This window comes from Mytilus edulis, chromosome 4 (assembly GCF_963676685.1).
Source record: "Mytilus edulis chromosome 4, xbMytEdul2.2, whole genome shotgun sequence".
Taxonomy (NCBI): domain Eukaryota; kingdom Metazoa; phylum Mollusca; class Bivalvia; order Mytilida; family Mytilidae; genus Mytilus; species Mytilus edulis.
In genome coordinates, this window is record NC_092347.1 from 50,710,539 (window position 1) to 50,730,496 (window position 19,958).

The 19,958-nt window shown below is 32.1% G+C and overlaps 4 non-coding genes across 4 annotated transcripts; all 4 read left to right on the forward strand.

The window, feature by feature from the left end:
- The first annotated feature begins 13,601 nt into the window (after positions 1-13,601).
- Positions 13,602-13,674, forward strand: Trnar-ucu (transfer RNA arginine (anticodon UCU)). Its single transcript has one exon. It is a non-coding gene; the product is annotated as a tRNA-Arg (tRNA).
- A 1,141-nt stretch (positions 13,675-14,815) lies between these two features.
- Trnar-ucu (transfer RNA arginine (anticodon UCU)) lies at positions 14,816-14,888 on the forward strand. The gene has a single exon. It is a non-coding gene; the product is annotated as a tRNA-Arg (tRNA).
- Positions 14,889-16,029: 1,141 nt separating this feature from the next.
- On the forward strand, positions 16,030-16,102 carry Trnar-ucu (transfer RNA arginine (anticodon UCU)). Its single transcript has one exon. It is a non-coding gene; the product is annotated as a tRNA-Arg (tRNA).
- Positions 16,103-17,243: 1,141 nt separating this feature from the next.
- Trnar-ucu (transfer RNA arginine (anticodon UCU)) lies at positions 17,244-17,316 on the forward strand. The gene has a single exon. It is a non-coding gene; the product is annotated as a tRNA-Arg (tRNA).
- Positions 17,317-19,958: the final 2,642 nt, after the last annotated feature.

A 19,958-nucleotide genomic window follows, 5' to 3' on the forward strand; every position in this document is an offset into this window, starting at 1 on the left:
AATTGCATAGTGGTTTTATTCCAGAAAACACATTTGAAGCAAGTGCGTGTCTGCATTTCTATATAATTCTGGTGTGGGTTTTTTCTCTCTCAGAAAAATACAAAAACAGCAAATGTTGAAATTTCTGATCCAATAGTTTTATTTTGCATTGATAGTTGCCACTGAACGTTAAGCAAAAAAAAAATCAAATCAATCCAATACACTTAATGCAAAGAAACACTGGCAGTACTCATTGTCTATCCGATTTATACGAAAACTTTTGTAAGCCATTAGTGCACACAAATTAAGTGCTGCATAAATAAAAGGAGATGATATGTAGTTGTCAATGTGACAGAAACCCAACGTCAGAAATAACCAAAAACTTTTTAGGGAGACGTGTAATCTGCACAAGTTGTATATATACAAGTTTATCGTTTTCTGTTTAGTATTAAATTTATATTAGATGCATTTTGTTACATCTCGTGATCAATTTTATTTGGCAATCGCCAATGGCAGTCAGCAGGGTTTAAGAACATCAGTTGTTCGACCTGTTAGTCAAATGCGTTTTGTGTAAATATGCTTTTTCACTTTTTTTGTCTTCGGAAAAATGTTGTTTGTGCTGTATTTAGATTCTTCTACAATGAAATTTGTTTTACAGCACACGTATAAAAATTGCGGTTTTTATCCAACGCAATCATAGGTTTGAACGTCGTTTACAATTTATATATACTAACTCGTCTAATCATTAACCCAACATTGTTAGATCTGTATATTTGCCTTTGGAAATTTTTGGTTCTTCCCTCGCCGGGATTCGAACCCGTGCTACTGAGATATCGTGACACTAAATCGCCTGCCCTGTAACCGTCCCGCTCGACCACACGACCACCTGTGCTTCATAAAAGTGAAGCTTTCGGAGGCCGGGTGTTACCTTTCCACGTCAGTTTAAATCTAGCGTCGTACTACAGTACATGGTATATAAGGCATGGAGATGATATGTTTACAGATCAGCTAAATTATCTATAGTAAAGAATCCTACAAATTAATGGAAGATACAGTCACAGGAAATAATTATATTTATAAGTACGTCTGAGCCAGTGACAACTCTACAACAGATTTAACCATCGGATCACCAGCAGTGATGGTGATACATGGCTGTGTACATTATGTATATACAACTCGTATAAACATCAAACCAACAATGTTAGATCTTTTTGGTTCTTCCCTCGCCGGGATTCGAACCCATGCTACTGAGATACCGTAACATCAAATCGCCTGCACTGTAGCCGTCCCGCTTTTCTTTATTAAAATAAATCATTAGATATAATACATATTAAAACTGGTAAAACTAATCAAATATAAACAACATTAATCAATATGCATACAGTAATACAAACGATGTAGTTTGTCACCTACATATCATACATTTACAAATCAAAAACTAAGACATCATCTGTTTCTTGTACAATTGGATTATCTTTTAGAAAGTTCTTTTCAAAAACATTACTCTTGTTATTTTGCTTACACAGGTATACATAAAAATATGTTACATAATGTTTCAATGTATATTAGAACAGTTTTGTCAAATGTACATTTTTCTGTCCATTTTTCAGTAAATTTCTTCTTCGAAAGATACAGAACCTAGCTACTGACAATACAAAATTCACACCTTTCATTTTCCATCTAAGTCGATTTAATAAAAACATTTCACTATGTACTAAATTTATTTTATCAGAGTCACAATTTTCAAATATTTTACATAGTAAAGTAGACAAATAATCACGAGTATTCTAGTTCATCACAGTTTATGAATACATGTCTAATATCTTAATTTTTTTTATGACATTCATCACACAATTCAGAATCAGACAGCCCAATTTTCTTTAATTTCACATTATGCATTATTTTATAATCCAACTCTATCATTTTTGAAGGCTTTCAAAACACATAAACATGTTTCCAAATTTTACACAATTCCGCTTCATCTAAAGCATATAATTTTTTCCATATAATTGGCCCAATAGGCTCTTCAATTATGTCTTCTAACACACATTGATATAATTTTTTAAAATTACAGGACTTCAAATCACAAGGTACATTTTTTATCAATACAGATATATCTATTGTTCTATCAATATTTCTGTGGTGTACATTATTGTCAATAGTATTCTTCCATTCATCTGGTATAATAGATAATTAACACTGATACATATCAATTACATATTGAATATTTACATAATCACATACAATATCAATCATATCTACAATTGCATTTTTGGTAAAAACCCAGTCTTAACCTCATAACAAATATCTTTGATAGTCACAATACGAGTTAGTATGAAATCATACCAAATAACAGTTTTATCATATAAAACAATTTTTGGATTATAGAACAAAGGTTGATCATATATATTTTCAACAGTTAACTGGAAATCTAGCTTACAATCCTAGGGAGTACAAAGCTTGACACATTTCTTGATAAACCATAGAAATACATTTTAATTCACAATTTGGTATTTTTGTATACAATATTTCTAATCGTAATTGCATACCATATATTTTGGACACAAAATATTTGAATATTTAATTTCCGTAACATATGAAACTGATCATCAATTAGTCTACCTATATATTTCAACCTAAATGCATACATTTTACATTTGATAGCAGACATCTGTAACCCACCTTTACATTTTTCATCAACTATAGAACTATATTTAACTAAATGGGATCTATTATCCCATATACAATTTACACATACTCTTTTAATTTCTATATATGCCCACTCTGGCATAGATGTAACAAATAATGCATACCAAAATCTTGACAACATTAAAGTATTTACAACAGTGACTTTTCCTTGTAAAGTTAGTTGTCTCTGTAACCACATGTTCAGAAGACTTCTAACTTTCTTTATTTTATTTTTCCAATTCATTTCATCACACAGTGTTTTTTTAGGACCAATATAAACCCCAAGTAACTGTATAGCATCTTTACAAACTTGTAAGCCAAATTGCTGTGTTTCTTCATCTGATAACTCTCCATAACCTACACATAAAATTTCTGACTTCGGTTTATTAAGTTTAGCTCCAGTAGCCTTACTGTATAAATCAAATTCTTTAAAAACTTCTGGTATAGATTTTTTATTACATAAAGATAATGTAGTATCATCTGCATGCTGATAACTTAATCCCTCTTTATCACAATAAGGGCCTTTTTACTTTTGATTTTCTCATTTTTAACAATTCTACAATGTAAAGGTTCAGCAGCAAGAACATATAATAACAATGCACTTATTGGTCAGTCTTGTCTAATACCATTTTTAATATGAAAATAGTTTGTCAAAAATCAGTCAGGGGACGACCATTTGATATTCTTGGCGGGGGGGGGGGGGGCGGGAGGGGGCAGGAGGATTTGTTTTGGATCGGTTATTTATTTTTGTAAACTAAGAAGACAGATTATCTATTTTCTGCACTATTGAAGCCAGATTTTCCATTTTCATTAAAGCGTGGGACTGAATATTTATTTTCACAACGTCATGTATATCTATAATATTCGAAAACGTACAATTTTTAAATATTTGTTTATTATAAATAATACATGTATAGTCAAGTCATTATGTACCATTTTATCATAATTAATGATCATCCTCTGCAGAAATGAATCTTCTTTATTCCCAACTGCATATACATGTATTGCATACACACACAGTATCACAGTTTGGTTTTAACTAGGCTCTTTTAAAAGTATTGGCAAACATGCTTTTGGTCTTTTGTGGATAGTTGTCTCATTGGCAATCATACCACATCTTCTTTTTTATATTCGCTGAGCGCAGCGAGGCAAATTATTTTTGGAAGGGTTTTCGAACCGCTGAAGGTCCAAGAAGCTTTAGAACAAATGATGCAAAATCATGCTTTCTGCGTGTTCTCCAGATACTTTCTTAATCTGAAAATGCAAGTTCTGTTTTAATAATTTTTTGACAATATTTTGGTTTCAAAGCAAAATGTATAGATTCAATGTAAGACTTAAGTTTCTAGGGACAACACTGACCAGAAGACCAATATGCATGATAAAGCAAACATATAATTCATATAGTTATTAAAGTCTGTGGCTGCTGTTTTTTTAAAATCATGATCAAGTTAATAACAAAATTACTAAATTAAAAAATGAATGCAATACTAACAGAATACAGAAGGTCAATCAATGAACAACCAATAAGTAAGAAACATTGATCCCCAAAAATTAAGGGCTACGTCTGAGGGAGACCAGAACCTGGTTTCTTGCAATGCACTCACTGTGAACACAATTTGATATAGAGACAAGCGTTTGGTTTTGAAATTTCCTATACATGAGGCATTTGCCTCACTGTAGTTACGGCCTTGTAATAATAAAAGTGGGGTAAGTGTTCCTGAGACAATATACCTCAAGTTAAAAAAAAATTAATTCAGACATTTCAAGTATTTTTAAGCAATATTAAGTAATACTTATTATTAAAAGATTTGGGAAGTGTTTCCATATTTTTTTTTTTGAAAAAAGATGAATTTATGGAGAATCTGGTGCCATCTTATACTTTCAATTAGACCTGCTGAGTTATTTATTTTCAATACATTGCAAGTCAGGTGATTTATTTTCAAACTACCACAGAACAAACCATTTATTTTTTTGATTATCAAGGCTGAGTTATATATTTTCAAAATCCTCCTGCACCCCCCCCCCCCTAGAATATCAAATGATCGTCCCCTTACATTTTACAGCACTATTTATACCATTATAAAATATTTCAATCCATTTTTCAAATCTATCACCAAATCCATATTTTCTTAACACATATAACAAATATTTATGACTCTGTCAAATGCTTTTTCCTGATCTTATTTCATTATATACCCTTCATGTTCATTTTTTTCAATAAGTTCTATAATACTTCTTACATTTGCAATATTATTTGATATATCCCTACCAATAATACAACATGTTTGATCATTAGATACAATCTTAGGTAACACTACCTGGATTCGAGCGTCACTGATGAGTCTTTTGCAGACGAAACGCACGTCTGGCGTATTTACAAAATTTAGTCCTGGTATCTATGATGAGTTTATTTACTACCACTGGGTCGATGCCACTGCTGGTGGAGATTTATTTCCCCGAGGGTATCACTAGCCCAGTAGTCAACACTTTTGTGCTGACATGAATTATCATTGATATGGTTATATTTATAAATAAACTGTTTACAAAATTTTGAATTTTTGAAATACTAAGGCTTTTCTACCTTAGGCATATATTACCTTAGCTGTATTTGGCAAAACTTTTAGGAATTTTGGTCCTCAATGCTCTTCAACTTCGTACTTTATTTGGCATTTTTAACTTTTTTTGGATTCGAACGTCACTGATGAGTCTTTTGTAGACGAAATGCGCGTCTGGCGTATATACAAAATCTAGTCCTGGTATCTATGATGAGTTTATTTAAATCTATTTGCCATTATCCTGGCTAATAATAATCAACCTGTAGTAATGAGATAGGTCTATAATTTTTCAAAGCCTTTTTATCACCTTTATATATAAGACTAATCACTCCACATTTCATAGATCTGCCTAAAACACCTTCTTTTTCAATAACATTAAACAAATCAAATAAAACATTTCTAAGTTCATTATAAAATTGACAGTAAAACTCAACTGTGAGTCCATCAGATCCTGGACTTTTATTTTTTGACATTTGATTTATAGCTTTAAAAATTTCTTCATTTGAAATATCAGCATCACAAAAGTTAAAATCATTGTCATATATTTTTGTATCTACACTATCTAGCAATTCAGACATTTTATCATAATCTGTATCTACACATGAGTACAATTCCTTATAAAATTCATATTGTAAATCTAAAAATACCTTCAGTAGCATAAACTGATTCATTATTTTCATTTAGTCATTCTTTTATAGAACTATTCTCTTGTATATATTTCTCCAAATTTAAAAAAAGACTTTGTACATTTATCTGACTCAACAGCCCAAATAGCTTTTGATCTTAGTACTGCACCTCTACATTTTTCTAATTCAGATGCTGACAACTCAAGTTTCAAACATTCTAACTTAGCTACATCAATATCTACACCACAAGCAGCTTTTTCACATAAAAAATTGATCTGCCTTTCTAATCTATAAAATCTCTTCTGTTTTCTTTTGCCATTTTAGAAGAAAAAAATTGAAAATATCTCTTTATTTGTATTTAAGATTATTCCACCAAATCATTAAATCTTTATTATATAATTCATTTTCTTTTTCATCAGAAATAATTTCTTTTACTCTCCTTACATATTCTTCATTACATAATAATGTATTATTGAGGACCCACAATCCAGGACCTCTTTCAATATTACTACAGTTAAAATTCATAATTACAATTGAATGATCACTTTAACTGGTAGTATTATAATATACATTCTGAACATAAGAAGATTACAAGAAAATAATCAATTCTACTTTGTTGTAATTTTCCCTTATAAATTCTTTTCCATGAAAATATTCTAGAACTTTTATTTCTAGTACGCCATACATCATACAAATTGTTATTTTCAATCAAGTCACATAATTTTTTACGTGGTTCATAAATAACATGATTTACCACCTCTATCTAACATTAATAGAGAAATATTAAAATCCCCACCGATTATCAAGTTATCTTCTAACTTTTCCGTATACTTTTTAACTAAGTTAAAAAAGATATTTCTTTCAGCATTAACATTTGGAGCATACAATGAAATTACATTAAACAATTGTCCATCTTCTTCATATGTTATATGGATAAATCTGCCATCAGAGTCTTTATATACACATTTTATCTTACTTTTAAGATAATTATTCACTAAAACAGCCACACCCCTTCTACCATGTAAACTGTTACTACAATATATATCACCCTCATATAGGTGTTTAACACTATTTACATAAGCATCATCCCAAAATGTTTCTTTTAATAATATCATACTAAATTTTCTATCATGAATAATTCTTATAAAATTCTCAAAATAAGTTACATTCTTTAAAACATTACAATTAAAAGAACAAATTACCACCATTGCAAAAAAAAAAAAAAAACATCTTGCATAAACTAATCCATTTTTTTTTTACTGTCAACCAAATTTCTTACATGTTTACCACAAAAATTAGGAGTAGGTTTTAAAATAGATCTCCTTTCAAGTTTTCTATGTTTTTTCTTAATTTATCTAGCTATTTTTGCACTGATAAATTTATTTTGGGTGTCATTTTCACCATCAGAACAGATAGAAGACTCATTTTCATTTGCACCTTCCATGGAGACTTCTTCGTCACAAACGAAGGTGCTTTCATCATTAGAGCAACACTGCTCAATTTCAATTTCATTTTCACTCTCCCCAGTGACAATATTGTCCCCAGGAGGAGCGTCATTACTAGCTATTTTTAACTTTTTGCCATCACAAGAATCCTTGTCTAAATTGATGTTTTCATTACCATCTTCCTCGTTATCTAGAATCAATAGTTCATCGTCTGTTATCTCATTCTTACTTTCTGTATCACTGTCCATCTTTCTCTTTCTGTTTTCCTCCTGGGGTGGCTTTTTTGTTTATTTTGCACAACATTAACTTCTATCGGAACAGTTGCTTTAGGATCAGCACCGTCAACATCTTCCTCTGACCAAACTTCAGACATATCTTCATAGTTATCAAAGGTACCAGGATTATAATTTAGTACGCCAGACGCGCGTTTCGTCTACATAAGACTCATCAGTGACCATCATTTTCACTGGTAATTTTAACTATTTCCGGACCATTTTCGTCATTCTGTTTGTTGCAAGTACAACGATCGAGTTTCTGTACATTTGTCGCATGTACACACACATGGATATATACGACAATCCTGACACGGACATACACACGGATCACTTTTACAAAAAGCGCAGTTACATATACATGGGTACTTTTCACATTTGCGCATATACATTCTTTTTTTCCGCAAATGTTACATTTGCACATACAAAAATAGAAATCACATATTTTACATTTCTTCTTTTTATGTGCCGGAGGTTGATCTCTTTTTGTATCTGAGCTACTGCCACACACACATAACAACGGTAAATTATGACAATATTCACATTTTCTAGCTTTACATTGTCTCTTTGAATGTCCATATTCGCCACACCCGTGACAAACAAAGTACGGACACTGTTTACGCATATGCTCCGGTGACAAACACTCCGAGCAGACCTTCATCTGGTTGTTATGTAAAAGCCGAAAATATTTCGTATCTGAGCCGATTTTGAAAGGTATTGTCCATGGCAAAGCGAACATACCTTTCGGAAATTTGCATTTCATAAATCTAGTCCCGTCTGCTACCTGCGTTCCGGGTATTGATTGTCTGTATATAGGAGAAACAAAATAGCCGTCCTGCTAGACCACATGACCACCTGGGCTTCATAAAAACGAAGCTTTCGGTGGCCGGGTGTTACCTTTCCACGTCAGTTTTAATCTAGCGTCGTACTACAGCACATGGTATATAAGGCATGGAGATGTTATTTTTACAGATCAGCTAAGTTATCTATAGTAAAGGATCCTACAAATTAATGTAAAATACAGTCACAGAAAATAATTATATTTATAAGTACGTCTGAGCCAGTGACAACTCTACAACAGATTTATCCATCGGATCACCAGCAGTGATGGTGATACATGACTGTGAATATACAACTCGTCTAAACAACAATGTTAGATCTGTAAATTTCGCATTTTTTTTGTTCTTCCCTCGCCGGGATTCGAACCCATGCTACTGCTACTATCGTGGCACCACATATATATATATATATACGTCAGTGAGTCAGTGACAACTCTACAACAGATTTATCCATAGGATCAAACTATATAATATATATATATCCGGATATGGTGTATAAAATTTTTTCCACCTCATGTTTGCGATTTACCATCTTTTCGCAAGTTTATTGTTTTCCGTTTGGTATTAAAATTATTAATTAAGATCCATGTAACATCTGGTGATCAATTAATTTGGCAATCGCCAATGGCAGTCAGCAGGGTTTAAGGACATCAGTTGTTCGACCTACTAGTCAAATGCGTTTTGTTAAAATATACTTTTCACTATTGGTCTTTTGGAAAATGTTGTTTGTGCTGTATTTAGACCCCTCTACCAAGAAATTTGTTTTACATGCACACGTATAAAAATTGCAGTTTTTATTCAACGCAGTTATAGGTTTGAACGTTGTTTTCAATTTAGACTTTTTTTTCTCGTCTAAACATCAACCAAACAATGTTAGATCTGTAAATTTGCTGTCGCAAATTTTTTGTTCTTCCCTCGCCGGGATTCGAACCCATGCTACTGAGATATAACAACATTTTCCAAAAGACAAAAAAAAGTGAAAAAGTATATTTAAACAAAACGCATTTGACTAACAGGTCAAACTGATGTTCTTAAACCCTACTGACTGCCATTGGCGATTGACAAATAAAATTCATCTCGAGATGTAACAAAATGGATCTTAATATAAATTTAATTCTAAACAGAAAACGATAAACTTGTGGCCAAGATGTTATGCCACAAACATAGGGTGTCAATATTTTTTTTGTACACCAGATCTAGATTTCGACAATATATGTCTCTTCAGTGATGTTAGGGATCGAAAAGGTGTGTGAAAAGCCATATAATTTACCCTCAATTTCAGATAGACTCTTGAATTTTAAGAGTCAATATAGGATAAACGGATCATATAAACCGGAGGGAAAATATGATACAAGCCCAAACGAAAAAATATAAACGAGTCTAAATTGAAAACTACGTTCAAACATATATAAATTCAACAGAAACAATCAAAGATCTGCTATTGATACTCAATTATCTAAAGTATTAAAAAAAGGTGGGCCGGGTTACCATTTACATATGATATACGACTTTTAATGACAACTTATCTGACACTTGCTACTCACAAGGAAGCTATTAAACCAAGAGTTCCAAATGGTGAAGTTGAAAACATTCCTTCGTAAATTTTACGGACGCCATCACGAATTGGTTGACCGTTATTGAATAACCGTTTCACATATGATATCGGATATGTTCTTTATGTCTTAATTACAGTACCCTTCCCTTTTCACGAATTAGACTATCACCGGATTGGTCATACGCAACACGACTGGTGCCACATGTGGAGCCGGATCTGCTTACCCTTCCGGAGCTCCTGAGATCACTCCCAGTTTTTGATGGGGTTCGTGTTGCTTAGTCTTAAGTTTTCTATGTTGTGTCTTCTGTACTATCATTTGTCTGTTTGTCTTTTTATTTTTAGTTATGGCGTTGCCAGTTTATTTTTTATTTATGAGTTTAGCTCCCTCTGATATCATCCGTCCCTCTTTTATCTGACGTGGGCTACACACACGTTAAAGAAAATGTATATGAGCTGTTATTCTAAAGCTTATTTAAAAGGTTAACATCCCCCTTCATCGTACATCATAATTGGGACAGGAAAAGGACTACTAGCATCGAAGATTTCAATCTGTAGCCTCAACATACATGCTGGCTTCATTCAGTCCCGTTTAGGGCTTTGATACTATCAGACCTAGCTCAGAAAACTTAAATGTATAGATTATTCAATGAAAAAGGTATGCTATATATGAAAAATTTGCAAAATGTTTGTTTGTTTTTACGAAAAAGCCCTATTAAAAACTTAAAGTATGGTTGAATCGATGTTTTTTGGGGACTATTAGATGTTATCTGTGCACTTTACAATGTTGAGCTGTACCTGTTTCATTTAACATAAGATCTGTCTTTTCTTCTGTAGGATGGTAAGTGGTTCAAATATAAGCCTGTTGAGACTAAAATTGCATGCAAGTGAAAATTGTATCAGCCAATGCTGTCTGCAAAAAAAAAAATGTCGAATGCAAGAGTCTTTTTGTCTGTTTGTCTTTTTCATTTTTAGCCATGGAGTTGTCAGTTTATTTTCGATTTATGATCATTTATGAGTTTGACTTTCCCTCTGTTATCTTTCGTCCCTCTTAAATTACTTTTATGTTCACCTTTTTCCATTCATTTGGTACACAATCTAAAAAACTATTATATTGCTGTCTAAGTTTATTACAATCTACATTTTCATTAACATTTTTAATTATTTCTTTAATAAAAGGTAAAAACCTGGAACCATTTCGTATCTACTTGTTTCAATTGGGTATTTCCAGCTAATAAAAACTGTTTTCAAAATATGCATTTGCCATTTATCTTAATCGATTCATGGACAAAAATCGGTGGATTAAAGATATCAACCAATCGTACTAATATCAATATCAATATAGTTTTAAAATATTGCATATATCATATATTCTAAAACAACCCTAAAATTTGATTTTAGCTATAATGAAAAGGTTATATAACGAATAGTGATGGTTTTTGTTTGTGTTATTACAATACATTCAACACTTTGTATTTAATATATGACATGTTAATAGATGTTACCATCTATAGTCAAGTTGTCGCTTTGCATCTAAAAGGTACTCAAGTGAGATTGTATAATTATGTACTTTTGCAATCCAACCATATTCGCTGATCTTTTTGTCGCTTCATTGAAAATATCTAGACCACACATCAAAACAAATAAGCAGCATAGTTTTTCAGGCGTATTTGAAAAAAAATCTCGAGTGGAAAAATATTAACATCTCTTATGTTCGAAAATTTAAATTTGATAAATTTTGAAGAAGGAGAATGTAGCTAAGCGAATGTATACAGTGATGACAGAAAGAACAAAACTATTTTTATGTTGTATCCTCGGTGGGATTTGAACCCACGAACAATGTGAAGAGTTTGGTACATAAAAGTTAAAGTCCACAATAATGACCTCAATGAATTTATATACAAAGCACTTTACAATGTCTTTTGTACCTGTTTCATTTTACATAATATCTTTCTTTTCTCCTGAAGGAAAACAAATGGTTCAAATATAAGCCTGTTGAGACTAAAATTGCATGTAATTTTTTCACTAAAAAGTGAAAAATCTTTGTATCAGATCATACTGTCTGCAAAAATTGTTGAATGCAAGAGTCTTTTTGTGATCAGATTTATTGTATCATTGCACCTGAGTATAGAAATGATAAAAAAAAGACACATTTTTTTTAATTTCTTATAGCTTCAATGTGCAATTTTAAATGTAAATATATGCTACGGACTAGATTGATCCCAAATTATTTTCAGTCTTACTTGGCCTAAAGCACTTTTAAACTAATATGATATGTTATTTGCCACATGTCTTACCATTTATAGTACATTAAATACATATGCAAGGATTATTTATAACCAAAAAGCTCCTCAAATTTAGAATTGCTGGCAAATATTACATCTTCATGGTATGCACCCCTTCATTTGAAAACCTTAGTTTTTTGGCACAGGCTCATATAAATTTGACTTTTGAATAATTAATGTAAGTCTGATAAATCAAATTAATGAGTACTCTGTTGCTTTTAATACATAATATATTATATGTCAAGGCAATCAAAAAGTATTATTTGGCAATATTTTAATTGTTTAAGCCAAAAATGTTGATGGTTGATTTTTTTCAAAATTCAACACTCAAAGTTGAATATGAAATTTATCATATTGTCTATAATATATATCCTATTGTCATAAAACTTTGTAAGCAGGTAAGCAGTCTCATGTTTTACTAAGCTTAATTTGGTCATACCAAGTTTTATAAAGATTGATCAACTTTGTCTATCCTATTAGGTCCGAAACCACAATTGTCGTCCCTTGATTTTCGTTGTCGAATATAGTCCCTAGTGTGGATAGTGTGTTACTTGCCAATAACTTTTATATCCTTTCCGAATTTATTTCTCAATGTTGTATGCCTAACATAGTAAGAAGGGGTCGGAAATGACACGTTAAAAAAAATGGGTCATTAATTTTAAAGTAGTGATTTGGTCCAGCTGAAAAAGGTTAAAAATTAGTACTTCGGAAGCTGTAAAAAGATTTCAAGACCCCTTAAGGTGTAACACGACTAATTCGGGCCCGGCCAGAAAGCACATACCAGAAAGTAGTACATATTTAACACAAAATAGTTCCTACGCATGAGTGTAACTTTCAAAATATGTAGGATATTTAGGTGTTTTTTGTATCAAATGAAAGCTGAAATTATGGTGGTCATTGTAGAACACTTTTGATCTTTTAATTTTGAATGTTAGAAAAACTGCACGAAATTTTAAAAAGAGGGCACATTTTGTCTGCTTTTGTCAGATCTGAAGAACCTATGTTAGGACATCCGAAGTTCCGGGAACCAGTATAAGCCATTAAAGATATGTTGATTTAATTGTACATAAAACTAGACACTTGAGTATACAATATCAGTACCTTTTAGATACGAAGCAACAATTTAACTATAGATGGTAACATTTATTTAAATGTCATATATATCAAATACAAAGTGGAGAATGTATTCCAGATAGCGAACAGTTAACAACATTTTCACTCCTATATTCTAATTCCCGTCAACAACAACAACAAAAAAAGTCACCATTCGTTATATAAACATTTGACTAACTAAAATCAATTTCAAAGGTTGCAAAATGCGTTTACGAATAAATGATATAGTTAGCAACATGATAGGTATGTCCTCGTAGCGCAGGGGATAGCGCGCCGGACTTCTAATCCGGAGGTCGTGGGTTCGAATCCCACCGAGGATGCAAAACAAAATATTTTTGTTCGTTCCGTCATCACTGTATACATCCACTTAGCTATCTACATTCTCCTTCTTCAAAATTGATCAATGTGAATTTTCAAACATAAGAGATGTGAATATTTTTCCACTCGAGATTTTTTTTTCTTCAAAAAACGCCTGAAAAACTTATGCTGCTTTTTTGTTTTAATTGTAAATTTTGTCGTCTAGATATTTTCAATGAAACGACAAAAAAAAAAATCAAAAAATCAGCGAATATGGTTGGATTGTAAAAGTACATCATTATACAACATGTACAATCTCACTTGAGAACCTTTTAGATACCAAGCGATAACTTGTTACATGTCGTATATCAAATACAAAGTGGTGAATGTATTCTAGACAACGAACGGTTAATAATAACACACACACAAAAACCATCACTATTTATTATGTATTATATAAACATTTCACTATAGCTTTAATCAAATTTAAGGCTTGTTTTAGAATAAATGATATAGTTGACAACTTGATAGGGATGTCCGCGTAGTGCAAGGGATAGCGCGCTGGACTTTTGAGCCAGAGTTCGTCGGTTCGAATCCCACCGAGGATGCTAAATATATATTCTTTTGTTCTTTCTGTCATCACTGTATGCTACTAACTACATTGTCCTTCTTCAAAATTGATCAAATTCAAAAAATTTCGACCACAAAAGAAGTGAATGTGTTTCCACTCGAGAGCGGTTGGGTTTTTTTTCAAATACGCCTGAAAAACTATGCTGAAGTTATTTGTTTGTTTGTAAAATTTGTCGTCTAGACATGAATGCTAGATATTTTCAATGATGTGACAAAAAGATCAGCGGATATGGTTGGATCGTAAAACTAGACACTTGAGTATACAATATCAGTACCTTTTAGATACGAAGCAACAATTTAACTATAGATGGTAACATTTATTTAAATGTCATATATATCAAATACAAAGTGGAGAATGTATTCCAGATAGCGAACAGTTAACAACATTTTCACTCCTATATTCTAATTCCCGTCAACAACAACAACAAAAAAAGTCACCATTCGTTATATAAACATTTGACTAACTAAAATCAATTTCAAAGGTTGCAAAATGCGTTTACGAATAAATGATATAGTTAGCAACATGATAGGTATGTCCTCGTAGCGCAGGGGATAGCGCGCCGGACTTCTAATCCGGAGGTCGTGGGTTCGAATCCCACCGAGGATGCAAAACAAAATATTTTTGTTCGTTCCGTCATCACTGTATACATCCACTTAGCTATCTACATTCTCCTTCTTCAAAATTGATCAATGTGAATTTTCAAACATAAGAGATGTGAATATTTTTCCACTCGAGATTTTTTTTTCTTCAAAAAACGCCTGAAAAACTTATGCTGCTTTTTTGTTTTAATTGTAAATTTTGTCGTCTAGATATTTTCAATGAAACGACAAAAAAAAAAATCAAAAAATCAGCGAATATGGTTGGATTGTAAAAGTACATCATTATACAACATGTACAATCTCACTTGAGAACCTTTTAGATACCAAGCGATAACTTGTTACATGTCGTATATCAAATACAAAGTGGTGAATGTATTCTAGACAACGAACGGTTAATAATAACACACACACAAAAACCATCACTATTTATTATGTATTATATAAACATTTCACTATAGCTTTAATCAAATTTAAGGCTTGTTTTAGAATAAATGATATAGTTGACAACTTGATAGGGATGTCCGCGTAGTGCAAGGGATAGCGCGCTGGACTTTTGAGCCAGAGTTCGTCGGTTCGAATCCCACCGAGGATGCTAAATATATATTCTTTTGTTCTTTCTGTCATCACTGTATGCTACTAACTACATTGTCCTTCTTCAAAATTGATCAAATTCAAAAAATTTCGACCACAAAAGAAGTGAATGTGTTTCCACTCGAGAGCGGTTGGGTTTTTTTTCAAATACGCCTGAAAAACTATGCTGAAGTTATTTGTTTGTTTGTAAAATTTGTCGTCTAGACATGAATGCTAGATATTTTCAATGATGTGACAAAAAGATCAGCGGATATGGTTGGATCGTAAAACTAGACACTTGAGTATACAATATCAGTACCTTTTAGATACGAAGCAACAATTTAACTATAGATGGTAACATTTATTTAAATGTCATATATATCAAATACAAAGTGGAGAATGTATTCCAGATAGCGAACAGTTAACAACATTTTCACTCCTATATTCTAATTCCCGTCAACAACAACAACAAAAAAAGTCACCATTCGTTATATAAACATTTGACTAACTAAAATCAATTTCAAAGGTTGCAAAATGCGTTTACGAATAAATGATATAGTTAGCAACATGATAGGTATGTCCTCGTAGCGCAGGGGATAGCGCGCCGGACTTCTAATCCGGAGGTCGTGGGTTCGAATCCCACCGAGGATGCAAAACAAAATATTTTTGTTCGTTCCGTCATCACTGTATACATCCACTTAGCTATCTACATTCTCCTTCTTCAAAATTGATCAATGTGAATTTTCAAACATAAGAGATGTGAATATTTTTCCACTCGAGATTTTTTTTTCTTCAAAAAACGCCTGAAAAACTTATGCTGCTTTTTTGTTTTAATTGTAAATTTTGTCGTCTAGATATTTTCAATGAAACGACAAAAAAAAAAATCAAAAAATCAGCGAATATGGTTGGATTGTAAAAGTACATCATTATACAACATGTACAATCTCACTTGAGAACCTTTTAGATACCAAGCGATAACTTGTTACATGTCGTATATCAAATACAAAGTGGTGAATGTATTCTAGACAACGAACGGTTAATAATAACACACACACAAAAACCATCACTATTTATTATGTATTATATAAACATTTCACTATAGCTTTAATCAAATTTAAGGCTTGTTTTAGAATAAATGATATAGTTGACAACTTGATAGGGATGTCCGCGTAGTGCAAGGGATAGCGCGCTGGACTTTTGAGCCAGAGTTCGTCGGTTCGAATCCCACCGAGGATGCTAAATATATATTCTTTTGTTCTTTCTGTCATCACTGTATGCTACTAACTACATTGTCCTTCTTCAAAATTGATCAAATTCAAAAAATTTCGACCACAAAAGAAGTGAATGTGTTTCCACTCGAGAGCGGTTGGGTTTTTTTTCAAATACGCCTGAAAAACTATGCTGAAGTTATTTGTTTGTTTGTAAAATTTGTCGTCTAGACATGAATGCTAGATATTTTCAATGATGTGACAAAAAGATCAGCGGATATGGTTGGATCGTAAAACTAGACACTTGAGTATACAATATCAGTACCTTTTAGATACGAAGCAACAATTTAACTATAGATGGTAACATTTATTTAAATGTCATATATATCAAATACAAAGTGGAGAATGTATTCCAGATAGCGAACAGTTAACAACATTTTCACTCCTATATTCTAATTCCCGTCAACAACAACAACAAAAAAAGTCACCATTCGTTATATAAACATTTGACTAACTAAAATCAATTTCAAAGGTTGCAAAATGCGTTTACGAATAAATGATATAGTTAGCAACATGATAGGTATGTCCTCGTAGCGCAGGGGATAGCGCGCCGGACTTCTAATCCGGAGGTCGTGGGTTCGAATCCCACCGAGGATGCAAAACAAAATATTTTTGTTCGTTCCGTCATCACTGTATACATCCACTTAGCTATCTACATTCTCCTTCTTCAAAATTGATCAATGTGAATTTTCAAACATAAGAGATGTGAATATTTTTCCACTCGAGATTTTTTTTTCTTCAAAAAACGCCTGAAAAACTTATGCTGCTTTTTTGTTTTAATTGTAAATTTTGTCGTCTAGATATTTTCAATGAAACGACAAAAAAAAAAAATCAAAAAATCAGCGAATATGGTTGGATTGTAAAAGTACATCATTATACAACATGTACAATCTCACTTGAGAACCTTTTAGATACCAAGCGATAACTTGTTACATGTCGTATATCAAATACAAAGTGGTGAATGTATTCTAGACAACGAACGGTTAATAATAACACACACACAAAAACCATCACTATTTATTATGTATTATATAAACATTTCACTATAGCTTTAATCAAATTTAAGGCTTGTTTTAGAATAAATGATATAGTTGACAACTTGATAGGGATGTCCGCGTAGTGCAAGGGATAGCGCGCTGGACTTTTGAGCCAGAGTTCGTCGGTTCGAATCCCACCGAGGATGCTAAATATATATTCTTTTGTTCTTTCTGTCATCACTGTATGCTACTAACTACATTGTCCTTCTTCAAAATTGATCAAATTCAAAAAATTTCGACCACAAAAGAAGTGAATGTGTTTCCACTCGAGAGCGGTTGGGTTTTTTTTCAAATACGCCTGAAAAACTATGCTGAAGTTATTTGTTTGTTTGTAAAATTTGTCGTCTAGACATGAATGCTAGATATTTTCAATGATGTGACAAAAAGATCAGCGGATATGGTTGGATCGTAAAACTAGACACTTGAGTATACAATATCAGTACCTTTTATACTCATATGCGGTAAAGCTTAGCGAAAGGTATTGCGACGTAATCACTCAAACAAACTTTATTAGATTAACTCTTTAAGGAACGATCGTTTTCATTGGTCAATTCAAACCATCGACCTCACACCTGCGAAAATAGAACACACGTACTATAACGTTGAATGGACTGATCAATATTCACGTAGCTGGTCAAGGTCGTTTAAAGCTTCCATCGTCGTATTTGCGTACATGATTGTGTTCTTGATTAAGCAATCACAATTCTAGCTTTTATAAATGTGCATTTGAAATTCATTGGTTTTATAATTTTCTGCAATTGATAGTAAAATTTTAAACTTTAAAATCTTAACAGTTTTCACATCGAAATATTTAATTCAAATTTGTCCTCTGGATCAAGGGACGACATCAAAAGTTCAATGAAAAACTAAAAAAAAACTCAATCCACATATTTTTTTTCATGGACTCCCCCCACAAGTTGCTCATCCTGCCTTTTCTTTCACTCAATAGACTCGATGAATTAGCGTTGTACTTGAAAAATGAAACCGTACTTTTCTACAAACATTTTTCATATTCTTTGACAAGCTTTAGGTATTCGACACAGGATAGTGATTTTTTTCTGATTCCGTTTACTTGAGAAAAAAAATTCCGAAATTGTAAGTAAATTCATAATATGTAACCAACCATGCTTTGTTAAAAAAAAACGCAGATGGCAAACCATGGCACAGGGGAATTAAATATAGTTTATAAACTCCAACGATATACTTCATGAGGTTTTGCTATTCTCAGTTGAAAAACGAACGTAAATTGTATATAATAATTGTAAATATGTACATGTAAATAGAAACAATGAGTTTTTAAAAAAAAGTGTTTATTCATAAAATGTTTTGATAAAAAGGTGAGTTTCTTCTTGTACATGCATTTAGTCATCCTTAATTTCTTGATATTTTGTTTATCAGTTTATCATACATGTTTCGTTTTGTATTTAATGTCTTTAATTTTAAATACGAATACATACTACAATTACTTTAGCGAATAGTTTAACAATGTTATGCAGCTCTATTCTTACAGTATAAAATTAAAAAATAAATGTTCATCCATTTAAAATCGAAAACAGTACATTTATATTTAAAATAGAAGATGTGGTATGATTGCCCTTCTGACCCCTTCTGTCCGGTGGGCGTCCGTTTTTTACAGATGTGTTCTTAAAAAGTGGACACATCTTAACTGCGGGATAATACCTTATATACTATAAATACATATATAAAAGAAGATGTGGTATGATTGCCAATGAGACAACTCTCCACAAAAGAACAAAATAACACAGAAATTAACAACTATAATAGATCACCGTACGGCTTTCAATAATGAGCAAAGCCCATACCGCAAAGTCAGCCATAAAAGGCCCCGAAATGACAATGTAAAATAATTCAAACGAGAATTGTTCCTTGTAAACTACGACATTTCTCACAAGTATTAAATTATTGTTTTGTTCAACACATGCAAAAGAACTGAATAATCTTCGCCGATGTAACTTTTCAATTTATTACAACAACATGCCTTCACTGAATTCATTCAGGTGCAGAAATGATACGATTAAAGTTATTTTGTTTCTATTTTGGGGGACAATTTCCTCCGTTTATGGTACGCTTAGCTACTGTGTGTATGTTTTATAGCATGAAAATAATAAAAGAGGAATGTCAGTGCAACCCATCATTAATTATTGTAATGGATCCTTATTATAAGTGACTACGACATTGTTA